Source organism: Myodes glareolus, chromosome 20 (genome assembly GCF_982192425.1).
Source record: "Myodes glareolus chromosome 20, mMyoGla1.1, whole genome shotgun sequence".
Classification (NCBI taxonomy): domain Eukaryota; kingdom Metazoa; phylum Chordata; class Mammalia; order Rodentia; family Cricetidae; genus Myodes; species Myodes glareolus.
In genome coordinates this window covers 32463360-32476099 of record NC_142045.1, presented here as the reverse complement: position 1 = coordinate 32476099, position 12740 = coordinate 32463360, and the positions used below count along the sequence as shown (strand labels likewise).

Genomic DNA, 12740 nt, shown 5'->3' with positions numbered 1-12740 from the left:
TTTCTGTCACCTTTTCTCTCCCTCTGTGGCATCAGAGACAGCAGGTTTGGAAACAGTACTGGCACCTGCCGGACAGCTGATGTGGCTTGTGGCCCTGTGGGACTCTCGTGTCTCCTCTGGCCCTAGATTCATTTGATAAATGTTCCTGTCCTACTGGGAGGCAAGGACCTCATCCCTGTGCAATGACTGAACATTAATAAAGGTGTTTAGTTTGAGAGGATGGTCTGAGACATTTTGTTTTTTTTCCCCCCACATTCCACATTTGATTTACATTTCAAGACTAACTTTGATCGGAAACCACATATCCATACACCTATTTCCTTTTCATTGCTTCACTTAAAACCTCTAAGCATGTTTTATTAAACAAAGACTGTAAACAAGTATTTATCATGTCTGTTACATGGAACAAACGGGAACAGCTTTTAACAGAGATTCATCAATACCCCCAAACATCTTTTTTATTATAAATACAGGTATCAAGACAATCCTGAAGCTATTTTTGATGCTATAGTAGTCAGCGCCCACACCCCACTTCGGGTTAACACAACTGTGACTACACATTACACCTGCTACTTTAAACAGTTCGCTGTAGTCTAACGGCGATGGATAAAGCATGCCATTCTGTTCTTCCTTCTTGAGACTTTATTGTTCAGAAAGACAAAGGTTTCCACTGCCATCTGACACTCCTTTGCCATGCTTTTCTCTTGAAAACCTGAATTCAACTTGGAATACTTCAGGCTCATGTTTAAATGACAGTGCTTTAAGAAGAGGAAGAAAAATTGTGCTGCACTTCTCCTGTTACCCTGAAAACATACTAGGTGTCCATATATTAAATATATTCTTACAACTGTCCAGGTCATGTTTACCGGCTGGAATTCTTTTACTTAATGTGTGGGTATTTTGCATGGTGATATTTAATCAAGACATTAACATGAGTAGAAGGTTGTTGATTTAAGACAAGTTTGAGATCCACTAAAATCAGTTGTTGTAAGCCTGTTCTTCTGGTGGCTGTGGAAGTTTCATATTTTCTTTGGACATCATTAGACATCTTAGCTCTTGGAGGACAACTTTAATGCTGTAGGAATTTTGCCATTTTGCTAATACTGGTATTCTTCATGCATCCACCATTCCACTGGAATTATTGATACCATTCATATTAATTTTTGTTACAAATCTAACAGATGGAGGAGCTTCTGGGTATTTAGATCCACATTCTACCCTCAGACTATATATTCTGTTTTCATAGTTTGTCCTTGGTGGCCCAGTGATCATGCCTGTCCACCTTGTAAGTGTCATGTCTTCATCATCTTCAAGGCCCCAGCTAACCGTACCATCACCTACTCCTTTCTGTCCTTCTTCAAGTTCTTCCAACAAGCGAAAATTCTGAGGAACTTTAACTCCTGTGGAGACCGCCATCTTCTTCTGCTACCAGATGCAGTCGCCACACGCAGGACGTCACGCCGGTCTGAGACATTTTGTAAGGGCTAAAACAAGAGAAATTGCAGTTGTCTGATTTTTTGTTTGTTTGTTTGTTTGTTTTTTGTTTCTTGAGACAGGATTTCTCTGTAGCTTTTGGAGCCTGTCCCGTAACTAGCTCTTGTAGACCTGGCTGGCCTCGAACTCACAGAGATCTACCTGCCTCTGCCTCCCGAGTGCTGGGATTAAAGGCGTGCGCCACCACTGCCTGGCGCAGTAGTCGGACTCTTAGCCCATTGACCTTGTTTTTATCCCATGAGATATAAGAAAATTTTCCACTTATTAACTGCTTCGTGCAGCACACTCGCTGAGTCCTCCCTCTACCAGGTCCTGGAGTGATTTCTGGGGCCGCAGACAGGGTTCAGAATTCACGGAACTGAAGTGTGAAAGACCCTGCAGACACAGAACCCCGGGGGAAGGGCTGCAGGAAGCCTGCTTCTTGGTAAGCCCACGGAGGGGATAAACAGGGTTTGTTGGTGCAGAAGCCTGCGGTAGAAGCAGGCACGGAGTGGGGAAGGGCAGTGGGAGGCTGAGGGAAGGTGGTTAAGGCCGGGGTGTTGACCTTGGGTTCCATTCTGAGATTGATGTGGGGGAACCACAGGAATGGGGAGGGCGCTGTGACTCGGCTTCTTAAGGACTGGCTCTTGGGAGGGTGGCACTTAGATGAGGTTGGAGACAAGGCGATGGGGAGCAGTGGCCAAATGCAGGACTTGTTCTGAAGGCAGAGAAAACGGCGGCGTTTGCTGGACTGCTGAGTGTGATGGCGAAGGCGCAAGCTGCTGGGTTTGGAATGCCGCCATCCTGGCCGCTCAGTGGCCGTCAGCCGTTCAGAAGGTTGATACTGAGTAGCCCCTGGCAGATGATAGACCGTGAACACCAATACCTTCTGTGGGGATGCTGCCCCAGCCTCCTGCCAGGTTCCTAGAGAAGGTTTTGTTAGTCTCCTTTACCCCAGACCAGCATAAGCCCCTTCAACTCATATCTAAACCAGGTTTGTGATGTGGAAGTTCTCAGCCTATCCCTTAGCTCATCTCCAGCCTTTTCCATCTCTAATGTTCTGGACAGTAGTCCAGAAACATCACACTCCTCTTTCCCAGGGACATGTTTGGTTTTTTTTTTGTATACATTTTTTTGTATACATTTAGTCTCATCTAATTTTTATCTGCATTATAGTTAAATATCCTTTGTTTTTGTTTTGAGACAGGGTTTCCCTACTAGCCTGGGCTGTTCTGGAATGGAGTATGTAGACCAGGCTGGCCTCAGACACAGAGGTCTACCTGCTTCTGTCTCCAGAGTGCTGGGATTAAAGTCATGGGCCACTGTGCCTGGCCATTTAAATATTCTAGATGTGTAACATATTTATAATATATTTTTATCTCTTGAAATGTTGTTTTACAGCCCTAGAGCCTGACTGTATTGCTATTTATGAATGTAATGTCTCCTCCTAGATTAGCAGTTATTAGAGTTGGGACTTACTCTAGATTTGCTTCTCTGAGGGTCTGGAGAATAATCTGCAATAGCCGTGCTCGTGGGTTTTGAATGAGTGGGGTTATTAAATATACAGCATATAGAAGTGAACAATGGTGAGCAGTTGATAGGAAGACGCATCAAATTATCAATTCAAGTATCCTTAATATCCAGCTGAGAGGGCCAGAGAGCCCACAAGGGTAACATCAAATTGGGGGCTAGCAATCATCCAGTTGAACTGACTGGGGAAACTGAGTCAGTCAGCTGGAATTCCTGATTGAGAGCGTTGTGGGTGGCGTGGTCTCTCCATCCTTCGTGTGGATAAGCTTCCAGCTTCTAGTTCTCACCGCAGGCATTTTTTTTTTTTTTTTTTGGTCATGGGATAAGCATAATAACCTTGCTTGGAAATAGTTAGCCTTCTAGAGGCATGATGTTTTTAATACCTTTAGCTGCTTTCTGTTTTTCCCTCCCCCGTTACAGAGCTGGGGCCAGCCTGATTCAGAGCAGCGGGTTGTAGAGAGCCCTTGACATGAACACGGTTGATTCTGGAGTGGCCAAAACATTCTTGGGGAATAGTAGGAGGGGCAGCTTTGCTTCTAGAGCTGACTTCTCGGTAAGCACAAACAGCACGTGACAGTTCACCAACACAAATATATATTACAGAATCTAAGCTGCGTTGGTAGTCTCTTGTTTGATGGTCTGAGTCACAGTGAAGAAGGAAGTTAGGAAGGGACTCAGAGAGCATTTCCGAAGCACTCAGTATTCTGATTACAGCCTATGCTTTTTTTCAGAAGAAAGTGACCGGGAAGTACTTTAATCAAAAACATTTTTATTTCTATGTTCATTTATTTGTATTTTTTAAAAAAACAGATGTATTTATTTTATTTTACAGATGAGTGTTCTTATCTTCATGTATGAATGTGTACCTGATGCTCCAGTAGGCCAGAAAAGAGCATGTGTAACATATTTATAATATATTTTTGTCTCCTGATATATAATATATTTTTGCTTAAAATATATTATATAATTAAAAAAATAATATATTTTTGTTTCCAGATTCCCTGGAACTGGAGTTACCAATAGTTATGAGCCACTCTGTGGGTGCTGGGAACCGAACCTGGGTCCTCTGCAAGAACAACAAGTGCTCTTAACTACTGAGCCATCTCTTCATCCCTAGATGTGCTTTTTCAAAACCTAGACATTCCATAGCCGTTTGTTTCAGATGTAGTTTGCAGTCCAAATCATCTAGTGGTCTGCCAGCGTCTTCGGCCTCCTCTGTGGTCAGGTTGGCTGCATAGTTAGCTCTGGCCCCTGATAGTGCATGGGGAAGTCAGTTGTCAGGGACTCCAGAGTTGGCGCTTTCTTCTGTCTCTGCTTTTCTCTGCAGAAATCCAGGGAGAGGGTGATATGTGTGTCATTAGACAGACAGAGACTGGATCCAGACTCCCCAGAAGGAGGAGGGTCGTGCCATTCCCTACCTGGCTTTGTAGCAACGAGAAGAAAATGACATGCTAATCTCCTGAGACTTGGTTCATTTATTTATTAGCTCTGCAGAGAGTATCTGATCCTGATTGTCTTCTCAAAGAAAAGGCGGGAAAATTCCCCGGTGGTGGATGTGAATCAGTGTCCTAGAGAAGAGAATAGGAGATTTCTATCTCCACAGCTCATAAGCATCAGTTGTTCGATTCCAGGTGATGCAGGGAGTGAGTTCACGGAGGCAGAAGTAGAAATGACTGGAAATCTGCAAACAGTGGACATCTAACTGGTTGAGAATCTCTGTGTTTCCAAGGACCTCCAAAAGGAGATAAAGATCCAGGATCTAGTCATCCGTTGAGAGAAGAAGTGCTGGCTGTGTGGAGGAGAGGCCGAGCCTTTTGGAAGGTGTTCCTGTGCTTTGACAAAGAATGCTCCAGGCTGTATTGACTAGATGCCATTACACTTTTAGGTTAAACAGCGCTTGTTCTTGGGAATCTATGCTTAGCTGACAGCATCCTGATGATAGGCAACTTCACGTTAGTGGTCAAAAAGAGTTAGAAGCCCTTCATTTGATCCCTGGTTCACCTTACTTATTGCTAGACCGTTCTTCTGTGTCAATTCTGGAGCAGTCTAGCCTCAGCTTCTGGAGGGCAGTGGGTTCCACAATGGAAGATGGACTGGTTTTCTGATGTTAATAACTAGTGTGTGAATGCAACTTTGAGGCCCCATCCTGAAGGTCACTGTTAGGTCATTTTATGAGGCTTTGGGGCAGCCAGATTAGCAGTCATTGGGTCAAAGACTTGGTCTAGGCACTGCCGTTCAGCTGTCCCGTGTCTTCCACAGGCTAACTTCAGGTCACTTTGTATATGATCTAATGGGAAACCCCAAAATGACCATCAGAGACTCATCCCTTTGGGGAAAAAATGAGACCATTTAATTTTTTAACCCTGTAAACCTAACCATAAATATCATCCATTATCTTCATTTAGGTGAATTTTAGAGAAAGAAATCATTTTAACTTGTCACAACTCTGCCATTTCTGGAGAAACCTTAAAGAAAATTCTGGATTGAATATAATATTTACCTCTAATGATTTATTTGAAAACTCCTAATGAATGTATGTTCATAAATAATTATGAGAATCAGGCTTTGGGAATTTTCAATTCTTTTTGCCCATTCTTTCCAGTTCCAGACTTAAAAGGAAGTGGCCTAGGTTCCCACATCCTTAACACCAAACCCCAAGCTGAAAAATTGAATGAAGGCTATTATTTTTATGGTAAAAATAATATACAAATAAATTAGAATTTCTAACATAGGAAGATCAGAAACAGAAAGCCATTTTCTAGTTCCACCTCCCTTAAGTAGCCCCGTGAATAGTTTGGTGACTAACTTTCCAGATCTTCCCCTAAATACATGTAGCCATATAGTCTATTATTTGCAAACATAGGATAATCTTATATATTCTGTCTTGTAACTTGTATTTTTTCCTCCCCTCTGAACAGTGTGCTTTGGTATCTTTTTCATTTCAGTACATCTGCATGTTTTAGTGAATGTGGAATATTCCATTTTATCTGTGTGCTAGAATACACAGTATACATAGCATGCATATAATATATCTCTTTGTATTATATGTGTATATTGCATGTATTTATGTATTTCCTTATGCACTCTATGATGCTATTATAATCAAATTTTAGGCACAAAAGTATCGTGTGTGGAGATATTTGATGTTCCAGCCGAGTCAGAAGCTTCTGAGTAGCTTTCTCATAGCTTTTCAGGAGCTTCTGTCTAAAGGTTCATATCACTCCGTACACTTAGCACTGCTATTGGGCTTGGATTTGCATTTTGATAGTGTTAAAAAATAGAAAGCCTAGAGCCAGAGTTCCTTGTGCAAAGTAGAGGTATTTTTGTCTTGCTAAAGTGGGAAAACAAACCCATAGAGCTCTGTCTAGCAGTGGTTTCCACAAACAAGATGGTAACAATGAGTCATGAGTAAAAACAGAATCACAGCCCATTTGACATGCTCCGTGGGGGTCCCACCTCTCTCCTCCCTCCTTCTCCTATGATAAATACCATGTACAAGGAGGTCGACTGGCTTGCCAAAAGTGAAAAGTTATTGGTTTGGGAGGCAGAGGCAAGCAGATCTCTGTGAGTTCAAGGCCGACCTGGTCTATAGAGCGAGTTCCAGGACAGGCTCCAAAGCTACACAGAGAAACCTTATCTGGAGGGGAGGGGGGAAGACCACCTTTCATGGTAATGGTTAAACTGAAAGGTTGCTAGCTGCGGTAGTCCACACCTTTCATCCCAACATTAAGGAGGCAGAGGAAGGAGGATTTCTGAGCTCAAGACCAGCCTAGTGTGAGTTCTAGACTGGCCCAAGCTACACGGTGAGACTGTTTCAAACAAACAAACAAAACAATTACAACAGCAACAAAATGAAATGACCCACAACTTCTTACCATACCCTTGCTTTCGTGCATTGAGGTGATTTCCTCATCCAATAGGTGGTGTCCTATGGGAACTGGATGAGAAAGTAGATGGCCATCCACACACATTGCCGGGCAGGTGGCATGAGGCTGACATGATATCCTCCAGGTATCGCTTGAGCACCTTTTCTCTGTGGTCAGCAGAGCTTTTGCTCAAGGACAGAGCTTACAGTGACAGACTTTTCTGGCTTTGAACGGTTTCCTGGAAAAAGGCAAGTATTTACTGGCTGGCGAATTCTTTTTCTTTGGACTTGCTTGCAAGTATTGGACCTGAGACTATACTTGCTGAACTTCATGTTTATTGACTTGTTTAGAGCAACTTTCTCTAAACGTCCTGACCTTGACCTTTTGGTTTCACCACATGAAAAGGGAAGCAGGTCACAGTATCATGTGGTCACATTAGGCAGACATAGCTCTGTTTATATGTGCCTCTTGTTTTCAGGGATGACTCTGTTGATGACCGTTCAAGGGGAAGCATCTGAACCTTATGAGTCCAGTATCAGGTCTGTTAGGAATGCTTCTTAGACGAGCCTCTCTGCCAATACCAATAATTCCAATCAGACCAAATTAGACAGAATAAAAGATGCCCATGTTTAATGCAGCGCTTCCGGGTGGCACCGGGAAAGCATGGTTAGGGGAAGAGAGAGAAGGGGGCGCCACATGAAACCCGGAGACCTTGTGTTCATCCTCTGGGGGGGCAGCCTAAATAGCCTATGGGAGTGGTCCTGACCCTCCCTGGGGAGGGGTCACTGCTTGGCAGGCTTTCCCGGAGGTGGAGTCTGGACCAAGGCAACTCCCAGGGGAGGAGGCTTGAAATGGATGCCAGGGGTTGGGGTGTCACTTCCAACCAAATATCCCAGACTCCTTGGATATAGGGGTGTCAGGGAGCTGGGGTCTCACTTCCAACCAAACACGGTTGATGGGACTTTTCGCCCTTGACCTCAGGTCAAGTTATTTCCAGGGTCTCCAAGGTTTGGAGAATCTGCTTTCCTCCTTTGGGGATCTGACTAGATTTTTTTCCCCCCATGCTGTGGCCATTTGACCTGCTCTATGGTGCATCCAACTGTGGTGCCTACAACCTGGGAAACGCATAGTGGTCACGGTGGATGAGTAGGAAACAGCTGCCAGGAACATGAGTGTCGCAACTCCCAGAATTCCCACGTTGATAACTCCGCGAAAATAGGGCATTGGGTTTCTCAAAAACTATTGCTAGAGGAATGCTCAGCTAGCCTGTGAAGTCAACTCCTAGACAGCCTAGCGAAAGTGCTATTGAATTTGTTAGGTCTTGCTTTACTTAATGACACTCGAAGATGGAGCCAGTAATTAATAAGCACCTCCAATTCTCAGATGTGAAAATAGGATTTCATGAGTTCAATGACTATTCCAGCTTCCGTTCTTGTTTCTGTGATAAACCCCAGGACCAAAAGCAACTCAGGAAAGAAAGAGTGTATTTCCCCTTACAGAATAAAGTCTGCCACCTAGGGAGGCCAAGGCGGACAGTCAGGGAGGAGCCTGAAGCAGAAACCATGGAGGAACATTGCTTCCTGGCTTGCTCCCATGCTCACTTTTGGCTTGTTTTCCTCTGTCGCTGAGGCCCACCGGCCTAGGGATGGTACCACCCTCAGTGACCTGAGCCCTCTTATATTAATTAGCAATCAAGAAAATGTCTATAGACATGCCCATAAGGCCAATCTAATGAAGACAATTCTTCAGTTAAGGTTTCCTCTTCCTGGTTGTGTGTGTGGAGACCAAGACCAGCTAGCTACCACAACGAGTAAATTTAATGAAGTGTGTACCACTTGGGCTTGAATCCAAGACCCAATCTCCGTGCTCAGTTTGGTGCCCGAGGAGCTGTAGCAATGGCAGCTCCTGGAGGGCTGTCCTTGGGCTACGAAACAGCACTCTTGACTGCGTGTCAAGGTCTGTCCACATGAAGCTGGAGAGGACGTTCTGGCAGGAGGCCAGAAGGCGCTTAGGACAGGGTTTCAGCTTAATGACTGAAGAGGAAAGCAGGGTGCTTTGGTTCACGTGTATACTAGCAGTCCCTTCACACACAGCTCTGTAGAACTGAAAGGAATCAAAAACTAAGAGAGAAATGAAGACAATAAAGCCCGGCTAATTGGGTTTTGAATTTGCAAGAAAAGTGAAACAAACAAACACCCAAAATATGTTAAAGGGTAATGGAAGGAGTGAAACAATGAGGGCTGGTTTGTTGGAGTTTACGTCCTGCCCAGTTCCCATAGCCAGCAAGCCTCAAAGAAAATCACACAGAGATCTCCATAAGTTATAAAACTGATTGGCCCATTAGCTCAGGTTACTTATTAGCTCTTGTAGCTTATATTAACCAATTATTCGTAACTATGTTAGCCACATGGCTCAGTACCTTTCTCAGCCAGGCAAATTATATCTTGCTTCTTCTGTGGTCTGGGCAGGACTGGGAGGAATGGACTTCCTCCTTCCCAGAATTCTCCTGTTCTCATTGCCCTGCCTCTACTTCCTGTCTGGTCAACCCACCTATACTTCTTGCCTGGCCAATCAGCATTTATTTAAAACATGATTGCCAGAATACAGACAATTCTCCCACACCAAAGGAGGAGTTAGCGAAAGCCTGAAGTAAGAAACTCCAAAGGGTAATTCGACTTGTTCTTCCTTCCTTCTTTCTTCCTTATTCAGCAATAATAGTAAGGCACGGGGAAGGTGAAAAAGAGAGACCCAATCATTAAAAATATAGTTGGGGGCCGTGTGTGGTGGCCCTGAGTCCCAGAACTTACGTAGATGAAATGGGAGGTTTGAACCTGGGGCCGGTCTGTATTACATCATGAAATCAAAGGAAACACAAACAAAAGCACACCATAGAGAGGCAGAGATACAGCCGTCAGTAGTCCACTTGTACCCTAGTTCCAACGGAAAAGCACATCAAAGGGTCTATGACCATTTTCACACACAGCGTGGCACTGAGCACCCTAACGTTAGTCTCCAAGTTCTAATACCACTGCGGACTCAAAGGAAGCTATTCAAGGCAGGATGTGCAGTCTGAATGTGTAGAAATTCTTATCATCTGAGATAACAAGAAAGGTGTTAAATACCGGTAGGGCCATATTAGAAGACCCTAAGAGTTGATGGCTAAAGATTAGTTAATCTGAGCATTAAGAAGAATAATTGCTGCAGACGCAAAATTTAAAACCAACCGGTCACCAATGCAGGATGCCAAGAAGCTGATCAGTTTTTTTCTTTGAAGCCTGTTGAACAAGTGTGAGGAATTGAACACACATTTCTTCTGCTTTTTCAGTACGAACAGTACCGTGAAATGGCCAGGGTAGAAGTAGAGATGGTTTTGCTCCAGGGTCCCAATCATTGCTCCAGGGTCCCAACCATACTGTAGCGAGGTACAGGCTATAGACCCCTGCGGAAGACCACAAATCCCCTGTGGCACTGTCTTGAAAAGAAAAACAAAACAAGCCACCAAAATATTGTGATTGAGTGACCAGAATGTAGGACATATTGATTGTAGGGAAACATGTTAAATTACACCACTGGAATACAATCACCAAAATCCCAACAAGAAGAATGTTTTTAGGACAAACAAATCAGTTTCTAATATAAATAAATAAATAACGACTAAAGGGGCTTTAAAGGGAATCAACTAACTGTACAGTGTCATTTTTCTGCATTGTTTAAACAGTATCCTCATTTAAGGCATGGTAAAAATATTTTTGACATTTATGGGCTGAGCTTTAAGTGTTGTCTGGAGAATCCTATGTTGACTGTGACACTGGCCTTGTGGTTATGTCAAGGTCTTTGCCTTTACAATTTCATATAGAAATCTTGCAGATTTCTAGCTGGGCGGTGGTGGTGCACACCATTTATTCCAGCACTCAGGAGGCAGAGGCAGGCGGATCTCTGTGAGTTCAAGGCCAGCCTGGTCTACAGAGCGAGTTTCGGGACAAGCTCCAAAGCCACAGAGAAACTCTGTCTCGAAAAACAAAAACCAAGCAAAAAAACCTATAAGGACAAAAACAAACAAACAACCCCCCCCCAAAAAAACAAACCCATAGGCTGGATTGCAGTAGAAAAGCAAAACAAGCAAGAGGCAGGAAGGAATCACTGATGTGAAAATACTTCACTTCTGTGACTAGAATGGATGAAAAACAAGTGTTTATTCTTATAATCACTATTTCTCATGAAACACAATTTTAACATTTTAGTCATGAAACACAAATTTTGACATGAATTCATTTTGGCAAAGTAGAATAGAAATACGTAGAAATGATCACAGTTAAAAAAGAAATCTTTCTTTGTAGGAACCCAATAAAGAAAAGCAGAGAATTATTCTGCTCCTGTTTCGCTCTCAAGCCGCTGAAGGTCAGGGATGCTCCTGTGTGTGATCAGCCAAAGAAAAGACCGCACAGTGTCTTTTATGTGAGCTGTATGCTAATTTGGCTTGCAAGGGTAAACTTCAAGCTTGTTGGAGTTAGACCTTGAAATTCATGGGCCCAAAATAAGTCAAGGCAGAGTGGGAGGAGGGGGAGCTATGGCTGGTGTGTAAAATGATTAAAAAATCTTAAAATAAATTAAAAAAATTAGTCAAGTCACATAGGACAAAAGAGAAAAGATAAGCATGTATTTATGTGAGCTTTACAAACATTTGAGTGAGATAAGAAAGGCGTTCTTTCTCTTTTCCTTCCTCCTTCTTTTCTTCCTTCCTTCTTTTCTTCCTTCCTTCCTTCCTTTTTCTTTCCTTCCTTCTTCCTTCCTACTTTTTTTTTTTTTACTAAAGAGTATGAAGTGCAAAGAGAAAAATGACTCGATTATATAAAATGGTCAGATTTAGACACTGAGAAGTAAATAAGGGTGGTGGGAGGAAGAATTTGGAGAAATTCAGAGTCAGAACCATGGGGCTTGTGTATGCTTCAGGAACAGCTGGAGTAGAGACTGCGTGCTCTGCCGCTGTTGCATTCTCCTGGCTGGAGAGAGGAACGGTAAAACTGATAAGGGCCAGATTCCCTTGCAGAGAGAATCAGGTTAGATTAGCGATAGATCTTTGGACTTGCAAAGTGGAACTGGTGCCGGAAACTGCCTTCCTCCTTTCCTCCTTATCCCTTCTCTTTTTACCCCTGGCGTTGTCTGCAGCAACGCTGCCACCTGCCCCCTTCAGCTCCTGGGCATCAAGATGCAGTTGCAGAAGCAGAAGAAGCTGGAGTGTCTCCCTAATTATGGCCGTCAGTTCCCTGACCTACAGGAGTGGGTCTTGAAAACACAGCTTTGGAAGGAGTCTCATCTTGCTTACTGGAGCAGCCTGAGACATTGGGGTCATCCACAACTTCATCTCTGAAGACCTTTCAAGCCCCCAAATCCATCCATAAATTCTCCTTAGTATTCCAAGATGGCTTCACTCCCTGCACACCACCCTAATCTCTCATGGGAAGGAGCTCCATTCAGAAGCTTTTATGCCTTCACAAACGGAAGTTGAGCTGTTTAAATTCTCCTTGTCCTCATATATTATGAGGAGCACTCCTCACATGTTCCTCCTGTCGCTTCATGTCCCGTTCAAGTTTTTACCATGAAAGAAGCCTTAATGCTCGCTTCTGTAACTGGGTCCTGATGCCCAGGAGGCTGAAGGGAGCCGATGGTGCTGCTGCAGGACCACTGCCTGGGAAAAAGAAACTGATAATCTACAGCCAGGGCAGGGACTCGGACTACGCAGCTGGAGAGGAGTTGCCAGGTTGTCCAACTCTCCTTTACCCGCTAGGTTTATCTGTAAAGTAACCTGTCCTGGAAGTATGCCAGACCCCCTTGCTCCATATCAGTCATCCTAAAAGACAGAGCTATTCACGA

General features: G+C 43.7%; 1 pseudogene; it reads right to left on the bottom strand.

Moving 5' to 3' along the window:
- Positions 1 to 842: 842 nt before the first annotated feature.
- LOC125394129 (ubiquitin-conjugating enzyme E2 variant 2 pseudogene) lies at positions 843 to 1424 on the bottom strand (annotated as a pseudogene).
- Positions 1425 to 12740: the final 11316 nt, after the last annotated feature.